The sequence below is a fragment of the Macrosteles quadrilineatus genome, unplaced genomic scaffold (assembly GCF_028750875.1).
Source record: "Macrosteles quadrilineatus isolate MER2022 unplaced genomic scaffold, UCM_ALF_1.0 Scaffold_3__2_contigs__length_128488019, whole genome shotgun sequence".
Lineage (NCBI taxonomy): Eukaryota > Metazoa > Arthropoda > Insecta > Hemiptera > Cicadellidae > Macrosteles > Macrosteles quadrilineatus.
Window position 1 is genome coordinate 107235869 of NW_026542596.1, and position 5928 is coordinate 107241796.

The window sequence follows — 5928 nt, forward strand, 5'->3', positions numbered from 1 at the left end:
TTTTGGTCATGTGGATAATATTTTTTAATAAAACAGCTGTTAATTTTAAAATTGTATTTTAAACAACACACATTTATTGGGAGTTACCATAGACAAAAAGAATTGTCTATGGAGTTACTGAATTGTCCAAAAGAAGTATTTGCAATGTTATTTTCTGATTTTAAAATTGATTTTCTTCTGTATCATGTCATGTGCTCCAATATAAAGTTCCATTAAGAAATCAGTGGAAATCCTTTTATCACAATAACTCTTACAATTATTTCTTATTGAACTATCTTATATCTATTTTACGGGTTTATGTCTGCCTTTTTGACACCTTTTCCCTATATTTTATAACATTTTTCTAGACGGATCATCATAGGTTTATGAGATTATTGTCATACTGTACATGCTTTCAATCATTGGAAATATCTTCGATTGTGTTAGACAATACAAAATAGTACAAGTACAGAAGGGCACGGTGCCAATTTGAGCCGTGTCCATATTTAAAAAAAATAATAGTGGTTTACAGCAACTGGATAAAACATTTTACAATATTTATGTAGAAATATGTGCATGATTTAGAAAGTCATTAAGATGGAAAACTACAATATACTGCAGACTTTTCAGAGAGGTTACTTCGATTACAGGTAACAACCAATTTACATTATTTTTTTCTTTATCAAAATGCCACATTACTATGTCATTCGTATTATTTTTTTCCAATGAAGCTGCACAACCATATAAATGAGGAGGTCCCTAACAGTTCAAGAATAAAAGCCTAACTGACTAACTGACATCCCCCATGTCAAGGAACTAGAGGGTTATTCATTGGCACAGAAGAACGATACGAACTGACGCGACGTGACGAAGGAAAAATCAAACTTACACTGTAACGGATATACCTCTCTTTAAAGTTAGAACATGTCTTCCGAACAAACAGATTTATTTTTCAAATAAAATCATAGATTAATCTGCATTACACTGATGAAATTACAGAAGTGTTTAAGTACAAAGATCCACCAATACGATTTTAATACTATTTTAAGGTTCTTCCAAAGGAAGAGATACCAGATAGCATACTAAAAACTCCGATTACGTACAGTATGGAAAATATTTTATTTATTGAATGTTCAACCATATTTGGTAACTAATGCAATTAACATCAATATCATTATTGTTTTAACACTTATTAATCTTTAAACAATGCTAAATGCTCAAAATATGTACAATTTCACTCAATTTATCGCAGTTAGATGGATTAGCGTAAGCCTTGAAAATAACCGTCGATTTCGACGGGTTTCACCTAGTTTAAAATATTATCTCAAAGTCGAAAGATTTGCAGTTTTAAAAGTTCCTAATCAAACCATGCATTAATTTATGATCAGCTTTCTTTTGTTTTAAAATAAACTGAATAGTAGTATAACGCCTTTTGTAATTTTTAGTTTTTGAATTCAGAATTAGTATTCATACTTTGAAATTTTGAAAGTGGTGGTATAGAGGAGGGATTTAGAGGTAGGGAGGAGGGGGGGGGGTGCGTAAAACGTCAGCCTACTGGCGACTAGACCCTTAATAAGGCCCTGACAATGTCCAAATATGTCAATAGTGCAATTTTCTAAAATTTTAAGGGGACATTTAAGTGAAATGTAATCAGGGAAATAGAAATTCATTTAGTTTGCAGTAGTTTGCAGGTTTGCTGCGACGGGGTTATTTAATGTTATTACTCTTTCCGCAAAAATATATCTTTCTCGTAAAACTCAGGATAACAGCGTAGGTTTACTACGGCAATGGTTATAGAATCCAACTGATTTAATCAATGACAGATAGATACCCTTCCAGACCTGGAGGTTCCATGCTCAAAATCACTACCGTACTTAGCGATCCCATTACTGCCGCTTCAGTGCTTGCTCGAAATCAGTGCGGGCCATGTCATACCTGCAGGTACACTGTCGAGAGTGTAGGAGTTTTGCCAACGGGTATCAGGTAGAAAGGGTCCCCATCCATGAATTCCACATACTGCGGAGTTTTGCCAACGGTTGTGGGTTGAGCGAGAGCGATTACACGTGACCGTGAGAGTGGCTTCCGCTAGGGGTGGACAAACCAGGCAGGATGCTGACTGTATTCAAAGTAATGGAGTTATGCACATCTGACTGTGAAAGGAAATGCATTGAATTTACCTAACCTAACCTAACCTAACCTAACCCACTGCGACAAGCGCATAACTTCCAAGCGTAGACAACCCTGACAATCGCTCTCCCTCCCTCCGTCACACTCTTTCTCCCACCACCACCGTTGGAAAATCTCCGCACCAAGAGGTGGCCGAAGGCATCCCCCCCCATCTACCTGACACCCGTTGGCAAAACTCCGGTTCCCCACTGTCGACCCGAATTAGTACGGCTCATTGATTTTCGTAGATGTCATGAACTTGGACATGACGACGATCTCGGTGGAGACCGGCTATGGAGTAGTTGGTGCAATTCAGGAATACCCGACTACCTGACTCAGGTAGGCGCAATTAATGCCCGCCGTGGGAAGACAACCACTCACGACATATTGGCAAAGAGGAAAGACACAATTAATATTATGCGACTACTGACTACTGCGAGAAGTGGTGGGATATCGATGTGTTGGTAGAGAGCCAAGAGTTGATGACGCCACCCTGACGGGTCTAACCAGGTCAGCGGCCAACCCCATCCCCCACCCCATCCACCACCACATCCCCCCACCCACACTACGTCGCGGCGCGCGGCGCATGAATGACTTACCTAGCTAAGGTGAAGCATGAATGGCATAAAGTAAACCAGGAAATAAAATACTGTTCAAAATGTGAAGCTACCCCACACGTGGGACATTGCGTTTTAGTATGGGAAAACTAAGTGGCAAACCCTCATTTTCGCCCCTAGGTACGAAATATACTAATAAGTAAGTAAGCGAACATCCGATTTTCGTCCATAGGGATGTAAAAACACTATCGGTCCCCAAAACGATGACAGCTGGCAAAGCCAGCAATACGTTGCTTTCGGCCTCCAATAAACGTTTGTAAAACAGCTAAAAATATCGGGGTGTGGTGAAATAGTTTATTTCGTACCTAGGGCTGAAAGTGAGGTTTTGCCGGGTCGAGGTAGTTTTTAAGTTCGAGACGAGCCGAGAACTTAAAACGATCGAGAGCTGCAAAACCATTTCGGTCCGTGGTACGAACGCTATTTTTCACCACACTATACCCTATTACCACTATTCACCACAATAATATAATGCACACTGATAGTGAACACAACTTTAACAACTACAACTTTTAGGTTATGTGAAGAAATAATTTGAGGAATCAGCACAAATAATAATAAATAGTTGCTAAGCAGCGGTGACAATCTATTATATTATTAAAGTGATACAATCAAATTTTATGTAAATGGTTAAGGCCATTTATCAAATAAAAATACATATAGGCATATGTTATATCAAAATGAAGCTTAGAGTGTGTAGATTTGCCGAAAAGTATTGATATGGACGAATTCCCTAAGGGCTCTGCCCCACGGGCTGATTTCCAAAGGGCTACGCCTTGCATGTTTTGGAAGTTAACGTTATTCGATTAATTAAGTGAACAACAGCTGACCAATGCAATTGACAATATAGTTGGTTTGTTTACATGTTTGTTTACTTATTTTATTATTTACTTTTATGTTCTTAAAAAAGGTGCCGTGAATGGTCAGTGAAGCTATTTTTAACTGTTTGATACAAGTGAGTGATTAAAGGTGTTCGAAACACGATGAATATGAGATTAACAAACCATAGGTCGTCATTTCATTGAAAAGTATTAAAGACGTAGACGTTGTGAAAGAGAGCGGTGAGTTCAGGTACAACCGTACCCACCTCGGCCACCTTAGGACGTAAGGTATGAGTTCCACTGCTTTTAACATCCTTTCAAATGACAATTTCTCGAACTTGGGCCCTTTAAATGAAAAGTCAAATTTGTAAATTAATTTAATGGTGGCTTCTGCACACCCGTGAATTCGCGGGTAGAACCTCTTGTAAACAATTATTATTATATTGCAATGATACTGATTGTGTATTTAATATGCATTTATGTTTTAAGAAAGTATGCGGGCAGCTGATTTTGCGGCCCTAGGGATGTCAAAACCTGCTCGGTCCCCAAACGACGATGACAGCTGGCATGGCCAGCAAAACGTAACTTTCAGCTACCAATTAACGTATGTAAAACAGCTAAATACATCATAGTGTGGTGAAAAATGCATTTCTCACGATCACCCGATTATTTAACGAGAGGTGATCTTTTGCGTAACAGCTCCTAAACAATTGTCACAAACTTCACGTTTGCCTATCTATATCTATAAAAGAGGAACTATGTATGTATGTATGTATGTGTGTGTGTGTGCGTGTGTGTGTATACGTTATGGACTCCGAAACCGCTCAACAGATTGTAATGAAACTTTCAGGCATTATTAAGCATCTTTCAAGGATGGTTCGAGTGAAGTTTGGTGCAGATCTGTCAAAAGGGCTCTGCCCCAGAGGGTTTTAAGTGGGCCAATGTCAGACTTTTTGATCTACAATGTTTACAAATAAATATAATTTAAAATCAGATGTTTACTTTCACCAACTGTTTTGTAGGTTTGAATAATCACAACATTCTGTATTAGCAATATTACTTAACAACGTTTAAATTCTCCAATGTTAAATATTAAAAAAAACCTTTATCAAAGTATTATAAACAATAAAAGGGATGACTTTTTTTTTAAATTATGACAACAGCTAATTTGCAACCAAAAGGTGAGTGAGCGTAGCGAACGAACATTAACCTGGAGGCGAGTAAGCGTAGCGAACGAGCTAACCTGAAAACAAGTGAGCGCAGCGAACGATTCCCAACCTGAAGGTGAGTGAGCGTAGCGAACGAACTTCAACCACGACGTGATTGAGCCATGCGAATACTTATGAAGTTAAGCGGGGCAAAGCCCGCGGGTACAGCTAGTTAAATATATAGATATAGTTTACGTATTAGAGAGAGAAATGCCTTTAGGTAAACGGGGTCCATAAAACGAAAACTAAAATAAGGGTCATACGGGACAAATAGATCTAACTGTTGTGGAGTTGAAAAATGATAGAACTGTTGGAAGAAATAAAGTTAATAAAAAAAAAACTGTTAAAATAAATTCTGTGTTCAATCATGTCTGTTTTTTCCGTTTAATCCGTGCCATACTCATGTCACAGAAAAGGTTATACAAAACCAATGTCATCAACACATTGCCTACGACTGTTTCTTAAAGTTAAGATATTAAAATTAAAAAGATGCACTTAACAGGATTTATTGTTTTACTTAACAACAGGAGTAACGGCCATGAGGTTCAAGGATTGGAAGAAAAATTGGAGTGGTGCAATTGTTGGTTGGTAAAATGAGTCGTTGCATCACTCTCAGTAGCAATGAGAGGTTATTTAAACGAAAATATAACCTCTCTTAGAAGTGATGAGTAGTGATTGTTAGTAATTTAAAAACGGTCATAGTTAAAGTAGTGTACGCAACTCGTAAATGTTTTAAAGGCATTCGCCAAGGCTCGTAATTAAAATTACTACTCATGCGGTTAACACTATCTTTTCGCGATCGATGCGTAAACTACTACATACAACGCGGAGTGCGGACTCCTCTTGTCTTAGGTAATTTAATGTTACTGTTTTCCTAGAAGCGCAGCGGAATGCCATGTTAATCACTTTTCCGCTCTCCGCCCTCCGCTCTCCACGCTCCTCTTCCGCGTCTAGGAAAACCTGGCTTAAATACTATAAATATACTCCTCTGAAGACGCAATACGCTATCGGCGTGCCTACAATCACATAAACATGCCTGATTCAGCTCAACGCACAGATAACCAACTTAAATTAGCAATACTCACCAAATTGACGTCTTGCATGGAAATAGATACTGCACAAGGAAATAAAATAACACCA